Here is a 17982-nt window from a genome sequence, read left to right on the forward strand (position 1 = left end):
AAAGTACGATTTAAGTGCCTCAGGACTGTTTCACAAAGCTCAGCGTTCTTTGATTTTTCTGAAGCACCTCAGTGCTTTTCGCCCCACAGTTGTTAGGTTTTCTCCATTCTCGATGACGTGGTTGCAAATCACGTACAGGTGCAAAACCAGACTTAGCAGCTTCTGAAGGGAAACTCTCCAGTTCTCCCTTGATCGGCTTTCTTCCACGGAATGTAACTGCTGCAGCGTAGGCCTGAGTTTTACTTATGGAGTGAGGGTTTAATATCCAAAGTTAGCATAAAATGGTCAGATGAATAAAATCGACGTTGACAATTTATTTTTGGGTTTCATTAGACAAGATATACTATCAATTAATGACCCATATAGCAAATGAAATTGACTACAGGACATTGCATTTCTTACTTTCTATTTAGAGTTCTCTTACAGAATAAGGTTGCCTGCTTTGGAACATCATCTCCACCACCACGGCACCTATCAGTGTGTTGGTGTGATTGCATTTACGCAGTGAATGTAATCTGGTCTTCCTCAGCCCCAAACACTCCAGTGAAGAATCACGGGCTGTAGCCATCTCTTGGTCACGCAAATACTTCTAAAATTATATGATGCCAGAAAAGAAGGAAGAGAGAGAGAGAGATTGCCTTTATCAAAGTTCCTTTCAATTCTAACTGCAAACTGTTTTTGAGCAGCTCTGGTTTCCTTTGGATATGAATATATACATTTCTTTGCATGTAATCTGGGTTTTGGACTAGAACACCAAGTTCTTGCTGTCCACAAGCCACAAAAACAGTAGCCAAATTGCACACGTGTGAAATTGTTTATAATTTTTCCTGAGAAAGTATCTTTGAATTTGGGACTTGGGCTGTGATTTTTGCTTTTTGCTTCCCGCACCCCTCTTGTAATCTCTCACTCCTTCCCACGTGGCCCCCAAGAGTTCGTGGTCTCAAAGGAGCGGGCAAACACCCAGTTGGTCACCATGTACTGCTGCTATAGATGAAGCCCAACCAAGACCTAAAGGACATTATTAGAGAGGACTTCCTGGAAGAAATGGACTCTATATTCATTTGTGAGGACAGAGTGTCAGCCAGGAGAAGTAGTCAAGAATGTGGCTCAGGTGGCAGGTGCAGCCCGGGCAGATGCCTGGAGGCTTTTGGCGTGGGGAAACGGGGAGAGTGCCCTGTGTGGTCCAGGGTGGAAGGTGCCCCTGCTGGTGAGGACACTGGAGAGAGTCCGGGATGGAGGGCTTTGGAAGAGCTTGGGTTTTACTAGAACTGACACAGTAGTCAGTGAAGGGTGTCATCAGAAAGTGACCCTCAGTAAAGGTAATTCTGGTTTTTCTTCTGATATTCTACAGACACAAGGGTAGGGACGGGTGAGAGTAGGTATGTCTGTCCCTTTGAGACCCACCCCGTCATTCATTTATTCATAACACGTGCACTTCTGTGTGTCTAGGGGAGAGAGGGTGGACCCACATTAGTAAGCAAAATGTATTTGCTTCTTGTGAGCTTAGCATTGTCAGAAGTTGACTTAGCCTAGAATGTTCTAGGAATAGAGGAACAAATTGTGGTAGTTGGAAGGAGGGAAGGCTTCCTTGGGAAACAGTCAAAATGAGCCTGGAGACAAGTGGGGAGTAGGAGCAAGTCAGGGGGCCCCTGAGGTCACTGGGGACCTGTGTACTGAGGTGAGGCTGGGCAAGCAGTGTCTGGGGTGGGGCTAGAATTCCACCAGGGAGCCTCTGAAGGGTTTGAAGTGGGGGTGATGTAATCAAATTTGTGATTTGGGAAGACTGCTGTGGCTCTGTGTGTGTGTGTGTGTGTGTGTGTAGCAGGGAAGAGGGGAAGGGTGCCACCAACAGGGGGGGTCATTAGAAGAACATTCACAGGCTGGGAGAGAGGCGTCGGGACTGCTTGGGGACGGCAGGGGCAGTGTGGATGCCGGATTTCCTTATGGGGAGGGCTTGTTAGCAGGGCGACCCTAGAGGCGACTTTTGGCTGGAAGTAAACAGATGGAGGCTGCCAGGTGGACTTTCCTCTTCTTTCCTTCCCTGCCTTGTGTGATGATCTTAGCTCAGCCAACTTTTGGAAAAGAAGAGCTAAGTTCCAGGGTAGCCCAGGACTTTGTTGAGCTCGTTCTAGTGAGATCTGATAGGATTTAGGTTTGTGTTCTGATCTGCATGTTCACTTAGCTAGAAACATCCCGTCATTTCAATTTCTATAGGGGTTTTTATTCTTGATAAAGATTGCTTTCTTGGTGAGAGGAAATTTAATACAGCTGTTGGCTTTCTCAAAAAAATCATATCTTTTAAGAACTTTAATATTCAAAACAATAGGAATATATTAAAATGTTAAAGTAAGTCTTTGGTGCAGTTTCTTTGCTTTCTGAGCTAGTGTGGAGTTAGAGCCTTTGCATTACTTAAGAGCACATACTTGTCAGTATTTAAAAAGCTGTTAGTGAGCGCCCCAGGCCCCACCTCTCAAAACATCATTAAAGTTTGCTCTGAAATAGTGAGGTCATAAAGGTCTTATTTGCAGAAACCAAACAGTTGGTTTATAATATGCAGCATAGCTCCCTTTATAAAATAATAATAGGTTCAAAATTAAGAAAGTGGAGGATAATTGATTTTTTTAAAGCTGAAACATAAACTTTCTTGTGCTAATGTTGCAACTGGAAATTTTGAAAAGAAAAATCCTACTGTAATATCATCTACGTGGAATACATATATGACTTTCACGTTTGAAAAGTAACTGCGCGGTGGTTTTTGAAGTCAGGAGAATTCCAGCTCAGATACTGGCAGTGATGGTTGCTGGTTTTCAATGGAAGGGCCTAAATTTGCCTTCTTAGCATTTTTTTTTTTTTTGGAGTGAAAAGTTTGAGTAGTGCTTTGCCAGCATGATTTTGGGGCAATTTGAGGGCAGATGTCGTGTACCAGCAATGAGATATTTCCATGCATTTTATTTTCCGGACATCACCAGGGCACATGTGGGGTTTGTGCCTGCAGGCTGGAATGCTGCTGGACTCCCTGATCCATCACCGTTATGTCCTGGAGCTGCTCCGGTCAGTGAATGATTTTCTGTGGCTTCTAGGTAATGTGGTCTGAGGCAGATGATCAGATGTGCAGTTAAAGTACTATTACTTGAAATAAGAGTAACCTAGAAACATGGCTCTAACAATACAGGGTGAGGGAGAATTGGCTGAGCTGCTTGCAGTGGGGAGTTTTCTCAGGTGACTCCCTCACCGTGATTCTTGCCAGTATCCGCCCCAGCCCTGCACGGTAGTCCTGCCAAAGCAAGCATGCTCTTTGCTCAGAAACGCACTGAATTTCCTTGTGCCTCTGTTTGTTGGCTTGTTTTTTGAAAGCACGTCTTGCCCTTTGCTTAAATGCCATCCATGATAGTCACTTCTTACACTCATTCTACTGGACTTCGTCCAAAAATAGCTGCTGAATGGAAGAACAGAATGTAGTAACTCCATGTTGTGGAACATTATTCACATGTAAGAGTGAATAAAAAAGAAAAAACAAATAAAGAGGAAAATGAAAAAGGCCACCTGTTCTGGGAACTCCTCCCTGACTGTTCAACCCGCACTTTTCCCTTTGAAACCCAATCACTTATGCTCCACCGTACTCTTTTTGATAGTACTTACTACCTTCTAATAAACTTTAACGGTTTCAAAAAAAAAAAAAGAGAGAGAGAGAGATGCTGATACCACTTCAAAATGGACAAGCCTTGAAAACAGCATTTTAAGTGAAAGGAAGCAGACACAAACGGCCACATATTGTTGATTTCAGTGATCTGAAATGCCCAGAAAAGGCACATGCAGAGGCAGAGGGCAGGTGATGGTTGAAAGGGGCTGGGTGGAGGGGGATTAGGGAGTGACTGTTAGTGACAGGAGGTTTCTTCTGGGGTGATGAAGTGTTCAGGAAATAGATGGTGGTGAGGGCTGCACAACTGTGAGTGTGCAGAAGACTGCTGAGCTCTGTCTCTGGGAGTGCCTGTTGTTGGGGCGGCTTTATTTTGTTCTCATCGTGCAATGAGAAGTCTCATCTGCTGCTGTGGCCGTTCTACTCCCGTGAGTGGTGAGGGTCAGAGACTTTGTAGAGTCATGTTTCTTTTTTTTTTTTGCCCCTTGCTGAGTGTAGGCAAAAAAGGTTTAAGCCTGAGAAAGTGCTCCATCTGCAGAAATGTCTTTCAGTTTTGCATGGTGTAAAAATCTTGAGAGTTTTTTAATCGTTGAGGACAGCCTGTGGGGGGAAACAGCCCGTGAATCCTGGGTGAGTCCCGGAAGAGCTGCGAGTCCCTCCCTGACACGGGTGGGGATTTCACCCCCGTTCAGGCAGTGAAGGGCCCAGACCCGTGAGCGGAGTTGACAGTCGTGAATATTTACGTGAATCCGCTGCTTCACCTTGGATATTAATTTCAAGCTGAGTCAGTTTGTGGCGGCAGCCTCATCCTACATCAGGAATTTATAGTATCTGCTCTTTGAGGTGAAGACCTGACAGACTTGACTATTTAACAGTCTCCCTTGAATTGTTATCTCAGATTACTTTGTCAAAAGCAAAACAGCAGAAATACAGACGTCCTTTAATGCCAATGTGACCTGGAAAGGGTTTAGTCTCTGTGCCTCAGTGGCCTTATCTGCAGGTGGGGATGATGATAACAGTGCTTCCCTCAGAGGGGCTGGTGAGGGGAGAGTTAGAAGCACACATGGAGGACTTACACGAGATGCTCATGAATGACCGAATTTAGTGCTCTCAGCCTGGTCAGGCCTCAGGAGCAGAGATGTCAGAACACAGCAGTCCTAGCGGGAGCTCAATCCGTGTTGGCAGGTGTTACGATCAGTATCACCTCTGTGGGTTATCAGGTAGTTTTAAGACTTGGTAATATGAATTCATGAATAATGTTAGAAGACTAGACATCTCAGATACTGTTTACATAGTTCTCAAGATTTCCTCTGAGAAATGGATGTTTTCTCCCCATCTTAAATCTGAGATGAGTCTCTAAAATATTCTGTATTCCTCCATCTTTTTGATTTAATTCTCCATTTCTTAAAAAAGAAAGTTTTTAAATGGAGTTTATGGGGACTGAACTGAGGGCCTCATGCATGCTAAGCACATACTCTCCCAAATGAGGTATAATCTCCCAAATAATTTTTTTTTAATTTACTTTCTTAGTATTCAGAGGTTAGAGGCCTCTAATTCTTTTTCTGGAGACTTGTCCATGAACCTGTAAATCTATAATTAATGGACAAAACTTGGTTTATTAAAAACATCAATAGAACATTCTGCAATCCATCCAAAAGGAAATGCTGATTGAATTAAAATGTTTCTCCTTTAAGGTGATTTCTCCTTTTTGGTCTAGCTTAATTTATTAACAGCCATCCTCATCATCATAATGACCAAACTCGCTCTGAGTGGACACCTCCCTAACACTAAATATGCTTTCCTCATGTTTTCCTTCATAGCAGGTGTTTGAGGGTAGGTATCAGTGTCTCCTTTTTTGCAGCTGAGGGATTGAGAGATGGAGCAGCTTGTCCTAAATCACACCCAGCTGGCCGTGGCTAGCTCGGTGCTGGAACCCAGGCTGCACAGGATGCATTCTTAATTGCTCCTCTAATCAGCCTCCCGTTGAGTGGCTACCTGAACTTCTGTGACTCCATAAATGGCCGATTTTAGTGATCTCAGCCTTATGAGGACTTCAAAGGAGAGACACCAGTGAGAATGTGAGACAGAGTGTCATAAATTAAAATTGTACATTTTCACAAATGTTTAATTCTCAGGTAATTACTTAAAAAGTTAATTTTTTTAATTTAGTGGTCTGTTAGCACAAAAAACAAATCATTAAAAACAATTATAGTGCCAAAGAGAAGTGGGCTTTGAAAGTCCAACCACTGTTAATGATGTTACTTGTTTTTCTCTAGTGGCCCTTATTGACAGAAATACTTACAAAGACTGAATTGGTTTTATGTAGTCTTAATATGGAAGACAAGATTGTCAGTGAATATTATAAGTAAAATCTTTACTCTTTTCTTTCCTGATGGTGAATATGTAAGTTGTTTTCATGGCTTAAGTACATTTCCTCATTTGTGAAATTTGACTAATATCGTTTAACTTGTCTGACTGTGAGAGTTAGACGCCTTGTATACAAAGAACCCAAGAGGTGCTTAATAAAAATGTGCTGTCAGAATGACAGATATTTTAGAAGGATCAACTCTGAATACTAAAGAGTGTCGCTTATTTCTGATGCATATTCAATATTTATAATATTTATATATATGATATATTTGAATATGGTTTAAAGTAACAAGGATTCTTTTTTTTTTTTTTAGTGTAGTATGAAGTTTTAATGAAATCTGTATCATACTAGTGAGACAGGGACTAGTTAAATTGCCTTAATCAGACGACCTTGAATATTATTTACACAGAATATGTATTGTTACAACTCAGAATTCATGTTGCCGTGTAACCATCCACACAGACATTTAAATTCGTGGAATTCTGACCAGATTCATTAAGTTTAGTAAAATCCACATTGATCATTTTCAGGGAATAAGCTTCTCTCTTTTGTGATTAAGCAAAATTTTGATTTTTTTTCCTGCACTCTTAACAGGTTTAAAATATCAAAACATTGATTTAACAAGTCACTTTTTTAATAGAATAAAGCTCATGCTGTTTTATTATGTAAATAAATGTTTTTGTATTTCATCAATCTTGTATGATATCCTGGCTCTTTGAGAATTATTTTGCAAGATACTTAGATAACCTACTGTTGGAAAAATACAAACGTGACTTTTATGAATATAGGCCTAGTACAGATCTGTTGGTTTATGCTACAGTGCAAGACATGAGGCCTGGGAGAGCTTTGCTGCCGATTGCAGGACAGAACCCATGTCTCAGTTTCCCCTCCTGTAAAATGAAGTGGCTGGACTGGATTCTTTCCTCTTCTAAGATGAGTTTCCATGAACCTATGTCTTTTGTTTATATTCAGGAGTATTAGCAATATCAGATTAAATACTGAATACCCTTCCCTTCCCCCGAAGCAAAGTGCAGTATGTGCTACATAAGCTTTTAGTTATCTGATTCTCTTTTCTGATCCTACAGGCAATTTTTGTGTTGCATCTTTCCCGGCAACCTGGAAGGTCTTTTTAGCCATAGGTGGCGCTGTTGCACCTTCTAACAGTCTTAATATTCCTTTTGCAAAAGAAGGCTTAACAAATGTTATTTTGTTTTGATTCCGTTGCTTAGTGCTTCAGAATAGCACAATGTCCATTATGTCTGTCTACCTGGAAAAATTATTCTGCTTATGTCTTAGACTTATTCTGTCATCTCGCTGTGAACATTTCAGACTTGCTGTGCAAACAATGGCAAAATCGGTCTTTTCTTCCAGTGTTAGAAGTCAGTGAGCCGGGATTTTATAAAACAGCTAGAAGCGGCCTCTGGAGCACCTTAAAGCTGAAAAGTGTATTGAGTTCCCTGAGTATTGACTCCGCCGCTGTGTGTTAATTGGTGGTAGGAGGTTTGGTACATATACGAAGGGGTGTAGATTTTTGAGTTGGGTTTGCGTGCACGTGCTGCCACTGAGCCACGTGAGCCTGAGTCAGTTTGCTCTGAGTTTTTCCCCTGTCTGTGAGATGGGGACATTCATATCTGCTTTGTAGAATTGTGAGAATTAGAAATTATGTAAAGTGTTTACCACAGTGGGTATGTCAAGAGGGCTCATAAACTTTAGCTGCTTTTTTGTGTGAAGCCATCATTTGAGAGTCTTTGGCAATTACTAAGAAACAGGAAAATAAGAAAAGCTGGTTTTATGCTGAAAGATATTTGAGGAGGTTCCTTAGTTCCTATACCCATAATTAAGCATCAGCAGAGTCAGAACTGTTACACAGTCGCCCTGAACCAACGTTAAGCCACAGAATTCTTTGTTACTTCATATATTTTGGGGCTTAAAGGGATCCAATACTTATACACATGTTGTCTCCAGCAGCCAACTGAGAGATGACACAAAAGAGTAGGCAGGCGATAAATGTCTTATTTGTTACTGATGAAGCCACGTTCTCCATGAACTTCAGGGCTGTGGGAAAATGCGTGTCATGATACTGTGTCCCAGAATTAGAGACTCACCCTGTCCCATGTAGCTCTGTGACATAGCGAGCCTTCCCTTGAGAGGACCTGCCCGTTCATGCACAAAGCTGTCCTGTCATGAAGCCGAGCATCCCAAGTGCTTCCCAATGGTGATCAACACTGGAGGGAAAGGAAGGGTTTCAAATGCCCTGCTTGTCTCCCCGGACTCACACCTCACTCTGTTAGTGTGACGAGGGCTAGCTGTTGGCCAGGGGCCAGGGGTGTGAATGGAGAAGCACTCTCCATGGCCCAGAGGAGTGGTTAGGAGGCATTCCCTCCCTCGGTTTAAACAGGTGGTGGGATGGAAGAGAAGGGTCCTCCCCAAGAGTTTATAAAAGGAGTAATAAGGATTTTCTTTGGGACTTATACTAGCCAGGAAACACATAAGATGATTAGAAGGGAGACTTGTAAATCACTTTGATATTAAGTTGACATTTGTTGAACACCCAAAATGTGCTACATTCTTTTCTGAGAGTTTTACAGAAATGAATCCTTCAATCTTCTCAACAAGCGAGTAAGGAAGGTTTGATTGTTATCCCAATTTTACAGTGTGGAAATTGAGGCACACAGAGGGTACGTTGGCCAAAATCACAGAAATAGTAAGTGGCAGAGCTGGTATCTAAACCCTGGCTTACTGGTTTGAGGCTCCCAGAGATGGGCTTTGGGTGTTTAGTGTTATCTGCATCCCTGAATCTTTGTACCTCTGTGCATATTTTAGCCCAGAAAGGACAGGGAAAAGAGAGTTACACAGATGCTCATAGTCATGTATTGGCCACTGTCCACAGAGAGTGAATCGTGATTGGCATTATTTGTTTTCCAGGCAGTAGATCAGTTCTTATAACAGAAATTTAGTCCATTGAGTTAATCTAGAAACCCTTCCTGCTCTGTTTCTGTCCATGCTTGCCATGTGACTGCCTCCCCGTGATTAGGCCATTGAGAAAATGTACTCATGGTTGAACTCTGATATTTCAGTCTGGTTCATAGTTTCACGTCTTATGTTACATTAATAAGTTAAGTTTCTGGTTTTCTTTCATCAGTGTGTCATGAGTTTGGTTAATGTGAAACAAGTCCATGGGAGCCAAGGGGTGATGACGGTATAATTTCTGAGCACGTTGTGGCAATTCTACCCTTGCAGACCTGGCGGGAGTATGTCCGCCTTCCTCACTGATTTCCCCCAACAGCAGGGTCCTCTCCCACCCCCGCATGTGAGGCTGGGAGCTCTCTGAGTAGGCCAGTCAGAGGCCAAGTCCACCAATCAGAAAATGATGAAGTACCTGGAAGTGGTTTTAATAGAAGAAAAGGGTTTCCAGATAGTACAATGGGCTGTTCGAGTCCGTTTGGTGAAAAGCTGTCCAGTGTCTGTGGTTGAGGTGCTTCTTTGCTGTTGAAAAGCCTGGATTAGATGAAGGGATTTTAAAAAGCAGAAAGGAGTGATTTCAGGTGGTACGTCCACACCGGTGAGAAGTGATGGATGACCACCTGTGTGAGGCATAGACAGGGTCTTACAAACTTCTTAAAATAACTTTAAAAGCTCTTCCATCTGAGTGCATTTCATATGGGGTCCAGTTCTTCACTGGTCACCCTGAGAGGGCAAATAATTGATGATGGCAGAAAGGACACGGAGGCATCAAAAAGGTCTCAGTCATTTTCCCTTTTTAAAGGATGTGGCAAAGTGTAATATATTTGAGCTGGTTTTTCACTGAACAATTTTTAGTGTTTTCTGGGACTCCCCAATGCCCCAAGGTTCCATGCAGCTGGGTGTCCCCTCAGAGCAGGTCTGTCAGAGCTTGCCCTGGGTTGACGTGGTGTCACGGGGAGCAGGACGGTCAGAGTCCCCGGATCTTCCGAGCTCCGTCTCCTCATCCTCAGTGCCGGGTTTCTCATCCGTGTCTACTTAGGGTTGTTGAGAATCACACGTGATGGTTCAGGTGTGATTTGTGATAGTCTCTGTGATTGGCATATAGTCAATATTTGAAAGAAATACTTTTTTTTTAGTATAATTGTAGCATATAGATTGCAGTGCTTTTTAGTCTGCTTTTTTTTATATAACTTTATTCTTATATTTAAATATGCACTTATTTTTATTTATTTTTTGGAGGTACTGGGGACTGAATCCAGGACATTGTTCATGCTAAGCAGGTGCTCTACAACTGAGTAATACACACCCTCCTTGTCTGCACTTGAAAATAAATATTTCAGTGCGCAAAATAGCTCTTAAACACCATCATGGGACCTAGTCACTGTATAGAGAGTTGAACACGTATGCTTTTTCAATAAGAATAAATGTTGTTGAGACATACATTTCTGAATCTGTTAATGTGCTTAAAAACGATCATAGGTAGTGATAAACACGAATCTTTGATCCAGTACTTCTTAGGGTCTGTTTTGCCATCAAGTGAAATTACATTCTACAGAGAAAGCTAATTGGATCTCTTTGATATTTGGATGGTTTAGCAGATGATGAAGGCTTTCAAAAGCTGACAGATTTGTATTTTAAACTAACTACAAAGTTATCTTCTAGAAGTTGGAATTCCTAAACTTGTGAAGTGCCCAGTAATCCAGGGGGTATGTGTCTGTGTCTGTGTGAACGTTTGTGTGTGTGATTTCAGGAATCTAGAAATAAGTTTCATATGGACTTCTGATACCTTTCTCCTACAGTTCAAGGTATAGGCATATATTTACACAAATAAATTGATATTCTTTTGTCATTTTGCATATTGGTGGGAATAAGAGTTTCTCATAATTGTTTCAGAAGGGTTGGGGAGCATGAGCTCAGAAAACGGGAGGAGAAAGAGGGAGGGAGGCACTTCACACTTTGTGCAGGATATGAGAAACAGTAGCTTTTTTTTCTCTTTTCTTCTAAAGCAAACTGGCACTGAATTGTAACCGACTATTACCCAGAATTGCTTTTCTGATCAGATACAAGTGCCTCAGATTTTTCAAGGCAACATGAATGATGAAATGTGTTTTAGCAGTTATCATTAAAAGTAGTTTTATTTTTCAAGTAAAAGGCTATAGCCTGTTCTTCCAGCGGTACATGAAGTCCTCATTGTTCTATGTACATGATCTATGTGCTTAGTTTCTTTGTTTTTTTTTTTTTTTTTAAGTGCTTGTTTCATTGTGGTGTGAATGAATGTTTAAAATTTCTGGATTTTGATCTTTAGAACATGCTGATTTATCAGAGCTGTTAAAAACCTGATTGTTCTTTGGTCCTTGTTTGTTGGGGCACCCTATTGATTTCTGTTGTCTGTTAAAGCAGGAAATGCTTCCTCTAGCCTGCAGATCATAAAGTGAATGGTTTGCAGTGTGCCTTTAAAATTATTTGAATACATTGAGCATGTTTGTCCAGTGAATTCTGAATTAACTCATTCTGTGGACTTTGCTTTGGTTCTGTGGCTTTTGCACCTCTCCACAAGAATTTGAATTCTCTGTTGCATTTTGTATACGTGTTCTTAACAGGGGAAGAAATTTTGCATTTTTTACAGAGGTGGCTTTTCCTATCCCCTCTGAATGCCTTCTATAATTGATACAATAGTAACCTGTTATTGCAGTGCATAATTCTTTCATAAACTATTTTTTGGCATATTCAGAAACAATGACAAAGAATGATAATAAAAAATATGAAAACCTTCCTTCCTTTGAAGAATAGAAATCAGGTGGTCAGGCTCACACATGCTTTGTGCCTGACACACTTACTCTCATGTCATTGTGTATCATGATTCGGAGATGGAGTTGCTCCAGGTTTATAGATTTTTGTTTTAACATTTGTGTTGAATTCTTTCTCCAGGCTGATGTTTCCTGTTGGTTTTGTGGAAAGAGTAGAAGGGAAACAAATCCTTTGTTTTGTTTTCAGGAGGCCTGAGTTGATGAGAAAAGGGTTGAGGGTGGGCTGAGGAAAAGAGTGACACTCCCTCTCCTCCCGGCTGAAATTGATAAACAAAGAAATCAATTAAGTGTATCGGTATTTGACCAATAGAAGTTAGAGAGCCCAAAATGGCTAGATATGCCCAATGGAAATTACTGAATTCACCTGCAGAATTATCTGCTTTACCAAGTAGAAGCAACTTAGAGCAATCAGAAAAATCAGTAATATGATGAGATATAAAAGGAATATTATACCTTTTATTTCTGAAACTTTTCTACGGTAAGTTGTGTAGAGCTAAAATTAAGTTTCAAGCACCAGGAGTTAAGAGTGTGGGTAGTTCTGTAGGATCGTTATTCACGGATGTACCTAGACCCTGCTAGAGTGGCTGAAGATGGCAGGAAAAGACCCAGAGGCAGGATTTGTCATCTTAGGGTGTCCTCCATAATGATTCCATGTGGGAGCCCATGATTGGTTTAACAAATTGTAACACACTCCAGCCGCCTGTGAATTTTAAGAAGAAAAATATATGCTTAAAAACTGCTTTACAAGCAAGTGCCTGTACATCCTCACTCCAGTCTCCTTGCATTAAAAAGCAGAGACAATGCTTTGCTTGCATAGTTGAGGTTTTAGATAGCACTCTGCTGGTTGCAAAGCAAGGACCGAGGCCCTCAGGTATAAACGCTGAGCTTGTGTGCTGTTAGATAGTCTATGATCCACAGAACAAGGACCTGGCTGGTCTGGTGGTCTGCTTTGTAATTCACATGTCTAAAAATGTATCTTGTTCCCCTCACCCCATTACTTCCCTAAAGATACACTAATCCTTTGTACTCATTGTGTATTCTACAATCTCTGCTTCATACTGTCTTTCCCGAAGTTCCTATTACTATCACACAATTGTTAATGAATTTTTCCTTTGATTATACACAATAAATAAGGGTGCAATTTAGAGGCTTGTGGAGTTGGCTCCCTACTCCCTCTCGATTTATTGACTTTTTCCACAGAGACTTGAATAATCATTCCATGTCGGTAAGACTTCTGCCAGCCAACCCACAGTTCCAGGTGAGAAGGATGCAGGTTTACCACTCCTACCCGATGGAGAGAGAGGAGAGAATTGAGATATGCTCCCCCATGGTCGCTTCCTGTCCCACGGCCACTGCAGTTCACCTGCAGCCTTCTGGCCTCTGCTCAGAGGGCCTCTGTCCCAGGACTGACTGCAGCCTTTTCTTCCCTTGTCAACATTTCCTGTGCCTTTCAGAAGTTGGTCTCTTCTCTGCAATTCAACCCTGGCAGATGTGATGGTGGTCAGCGTGCTGGTGGGCAGTCCTTTGGGGACTCCCAGGAGACATGCTGATTCTCCTGAGTCTCTCAATCGGGGTTACAGAACAGTCGAGCACCGAAGGAAGCCCATTCACGTGAGGTCAACAGAGCATTTTATCACTTTCATTTTATTTTTAAATTTTCAGTGGAGAAATTATTTGTAGCAAACTGTTCCAGATAGTCGGCCGCCTGCTTTCCTCACCACCATTTCCTTGTTGGCTCTGGTGCTTGTTTTAAGAACCAGGTTTCTTCTCTGGTCATTTGTAGCAGCTGGGCTTGCTGAATCCTTGATCTGCATTTGAAGCAGAATGCTTCTTCCTGATGTGAAACTGATTTTCCTATTTCTGAATATTTCGTGTACACTCAGCAACTGTTTCAAGTGAAATGCTCTTGTCCAATTTTGGTTAACTCACATTTGCTGATCTCCTACTTTCATGCTGAGGGCAGTTTCTTCTTCCTCTAATAAAAGTTAGCAATTTGCATTTACTAGGGAAGGTACTGGCCCGAGTTGCTTTTTTTCTTACCAGTTTTAATACAATTCACCCATTTAAATATACAGTCGTTTTTACTCTATGCCCAGAATTGTGCATCCCATTTAATCTTAGAATATTTTCATTCCCCCAACAGGAAGCCCCGTATGCATAAGCAGTCATTCCCATCTTCCCCATCCTCCCCCAGCCCCAAGGAGCCACTCTTCTCTCTCTGTGGATTTGCCTGTGCTGGACATTTCATTTAAATCGAGTCACTTCATGTAGGTGGAACCGTCTATTGTGACTGACTTATTTCACACTGAGTAACGTTATCAAAGTTTGTCCACGTTGTGGCCTGGGTCAGTACTCTATGCTTTGCTATTGCTGACTAATATTCCACTGTATGGCTGGGCCCCACTGTTTACCCATTCATCAGGTGATAGGCAATTGGGTTGTTTCTGCTTTTTGGCTGTGATGAGTAGTGTCGCCATGAATATTCCTGTAGGAGTTTTTATGTGGACATTTGTTTTCAGTTCTCTTACGTTTGTGCCCAGACAGCAGAGTTGCTGGGTCATTCAGAAACCAAATGTTCAACTCTCTGAGGACCTGCCAGGCTGTTTTCCAAAGTGGCCACGCTGTGTTACGTCCTCACTAGCAAGGGCTGCGCGCTCCGCTTCCTCTGTGTCCTTATTAGTGCTTGTTACTCTTTTTTTTATTATAACCTATTGTTGTGAGTGTGAAGCGGTTTCTCCTAGTGGGTTTGACTTGATTTCCCTTACAGCTAATGATATTGAACATCGTTTCATTGTGCTTATTGGCCATTTGTATATTTTCCTTGAAAAATACCATTTCAGATCCTTTATTCACCTTTTAATTGAGTTGCCTTTTTATTGTTGATTTGTAGGAGGTACTTTTTTTTTTATAGATACAAATTCCTTATCAGATAAATGATTTGAAAAAATTTCTTCTGTGTGTTGTTTTTTCACTTTCTGGATGGTGCCCTTTGAAGCAAAGTTTTAAATTTTGATGAACTCCAATTTATCTCTGTTTTCTTTGTTCCTTGTGCTTTTGGGGTATTATTTAAAATCTGAGGTATTTTATTTAAAATTTTATATATAAAATAACTTAATTCGTAGGACCGTTCTAGGAGATGGGTGCGGTTGTTGTCCCCAGTGTATGGATAGAAGACTGAGATGCAGAAAATTTCTCTGAAATATCAGTTTCACAGCTACCCAGTGCTGTGGGAGTTCAGGCACTCATGTTCGTCCCAAACATCTGTGATCCTCACCACCATGCTCCACTACTGCCTGGAATCGTTAATGAAAACGTCTTTCCTTTTTTGATTCCTTGTTTGTTTTCTCATTGGGGACCTCATCTCCTCATTTTCCTTTCGGATATCAGTATAGATTTATTTTAGGTCTCATGTAGGCAGAAGCATTTCTATCAGTTAACTTCTTTATTACTCACTCTCCAGTGATGATTGTTGCTAGTTGACCTAATCAAGTCATGCTTAAGTCTTTCCTTCTCATGACACTAAAAACAGTCATGACTTACAGAATGCTAAAAGCAGAAAGTACTTGATTGATTTTATTTTGCTACCCAATCAAACCAATCAAATAAAAACCCGCTGTTGACACAGATTATAAGCCCTCCAGGTTAGGGTCACTGTCTTCCTTGTGTTTCATTTATTTGGTCACAGTGTCTGGATAGTGCCTTGCTGTTCAGCAGTTTTGTTAGGAAATGGTGCTCGTGAATCATTGTAAGGACAGAATTTTGACAACAGACTGTGTTTTTCATTTCACAAGGGAAAAGATAATATAGAAATACTGCTCAGATCTATTTGAAAATTAAGCTTGGAATTTTGAGAACAATTCAAGAAACCATACAAAGATTTTTCACTAATTTTAGATCTATCTTAAACACATTATGGTTACATAGCAGAGTAACTTATCAAGTAGATTTGTCAAGAGGAGTGTATTATTGATTTTTTGTTTTAGTTGAAATATTCTATCTGGGATAAAGTAATCAGTGCCTATAAATGAACAAATATGTTTGTATTTCTATGCAACATGGGAGCAGACTACATATGTTTCAATATAATATATATGACTGTGTGTTTTAATCTGTCTGTCAGTGTTTTTATAGTTTTTCAGCAATGTTGTAACATTAGAATTCTAAGAAATTCACTCCCGATACTACTGCAGTTTGTACTGTGTATCCTGTCTTATGTATGGGATTCCACTGTCCCCTAAGTGAGGAATTTCCTCTCCTATTGAGTTAGAAGCAGATTTAAAGGAACTGTGATTTCTAGGCCTTTGCTCTCCATGTGTTTGCACTTGGGTGTCAATCACAATTTTCCCTTTCTTGAGTTTTCATTGTTCAATTAGAATTTTTGAAAATAACTATTAATATGTTTCACTAGTCTCCCTAGAAACTTGATGTTTTTGTGCTTTTCAGTTTTCAATTTATGAAAATTATAAATGCACACTTGTTTTTAAGTAGTCCTTTTCACTAGATATTTGTTTACCTCTTTATAGTTAAAATAATTTTTTTCCTAATGAATGAATCACTGTGCATGTTTTACAAGATATCTTACTTTTTATTTTTCTTATTCTAACAGGTATATTCATTGTACAGAATTTTGAAAATAAGGATAAACCCAGTAATAACTTAAAAATGGCCTCTAATCTCACCTGGAGATACAGTTGTAAGGTTTGAAATTGAGAATTACAAGTCCTCTCATGTTTTTCTTCTTTTTCAAGTACGTTTTGGTTACTGAGTCCCTCAAATTCCCATATGAATAGTAGCAGCAGCTAGTCAGTTACTGCAGAGGAGCCCGCTGGGATTGTGATCGAGACCACGTTGAGTATACAGATCGCTCTGGGGAGCACTGCCATCCCAAGAGCGCTGTCATCTGATCCAGGAATGTGCGTGGTGTGTCTGTCCAGGTATTTAGGTCTTCTTTAATTTTTTTCAACCATGCGTAGAGTTTACATAGTATTATTTTACCTTATTTTTTTGCCTTTATACTGAGTACAATTGTGCAAGGTACTAGGATCAGAATTGTATTATAGCCCCGCCACTTGCTGCCACCATGGACGCTGCACTCTTGCTTTGCCCTGTGTAAAATCTTGCACAAAATAGGACCTAAGTAACTCTCTCTTGAATGAATGATTATATGATTGCTGGATGATGCTGGAGAGTCCTTGTGATGATGTCTTTTTCCCAGACTTTCCCCTCTTCTTAACTATGCCTTTTCTCTTCCTTTCCTCCAACCTGGGTTTCAGCCTGCCTGTGGCATTGATTTTCCCTGAGTGTGGACTCTTCCTTTCACTAGTTCACGATAATGTTTCATGCGGGCTATGAAAACTTGCTAGATGTCAAGAAATAGCAAATTCACTGCATGCTAGTATTTTTAGTCTGTGGTATTATATTATCCATTGAAATTAAATCAGGCTGACCCCCTGAGCCCTCCCCTGATCTCTTTTCTCCTTCCTACGGGTGATACTTCTCTGGTTGCTGTCTGTGCCCTTCCCCCAGACTTGGTTTTGGAGTTGAGTAAGTCACCATCAGTGGAGCTCTCTCTTTAAAGATGAAGAGAACATTTGCTCCTTCTTCCTGGTTGGGGACTTGGATGAGATGAGGTAACAGATAAAGAATGGAGCCCCAGATCATTCTGACCACTGCTCTTTCCATTCCTTTCTCCAGGGGAAAAGAGTACAATTCAAAAATATAAAGATTGTGAGCTAATGAGATAGACAAGACAACCGAACATTTGTTAAATATCCTTTCATGCCGGACACAAATGTATTATACACACAAAAAGCACACAAATCACGGTAGTACTGCGGTTACAAACGTGGGTCCGAGTTCGAGTCCTGCTCTGGAGTGACCAGTCCTGTGAGATGGAGAACTGGTAGGTCGGCTTAGCCTCTCCTGGACTTGTTTTCTGTCCTGCAGAGATGGGGCTCGCTAGGCGTCCCTCTCCCGTAGAGGTGCTGTGGGGTGTAAATGGCACGCGTGGGCAGCCCGAGCACAGCTGCTCATTCCTCGTAAGGGCAGGATAGCATCGCTTTTGCGGTGACAACTTTATGACCGTCCCGTGTAGACTCTTAGTGCTCCGAAGGGATGCCTTGTGGTTTGGAGATGGGATTCTCACTTCTGTAAATACCCAAGGATTGTGTTATTGGGCCGTGCTGATTTGAATCTATTCTTTA

General features: G+C 41.1%; 1 long non-coding RNA gene across 5 annotated transcripts in view; it reads left to right on the top strand.

The window, feature by feature from the left end:
- Positions 1-17982, top strand: part of LOC141577157 (uncharacterized) — an 89129-nt gene that overhangs the window by 37872 nt on the left and 33275 nt on the right. For 4 of the 5 annotated variants that reach the window (XR_012505814.1, XR_012505811.1, XR_012505810.1 and 1 more), the window contains 2 exons: positions 16528-16713; positions 17474-17681. This is a non-coding gene — a long non-coding RNA (uncharacterized LOC141577157). The remainder of the gene's footprint in view (positions 1-16527; positions 16714-17473; positions 17682-17982) is intronic. The other variant, XR_012505813.1, reaches the window with a different exon arrangement.

This window comes from Camelus bactrianus, chromosome 3 (genome assembly GCF_048773025.1).
Source record: "Camelus bactrianus isolate YW-2024 breed Bactrian camel chromosome 3, ASM4877302v1, whole genome shotgun sequence".
Taxonomy (NCBI): Eukaryota; Metazoa; Chordata; class Mammalia; order Artiodactyla; family Camelidae; genus Camelus; species Camelus bactrianus.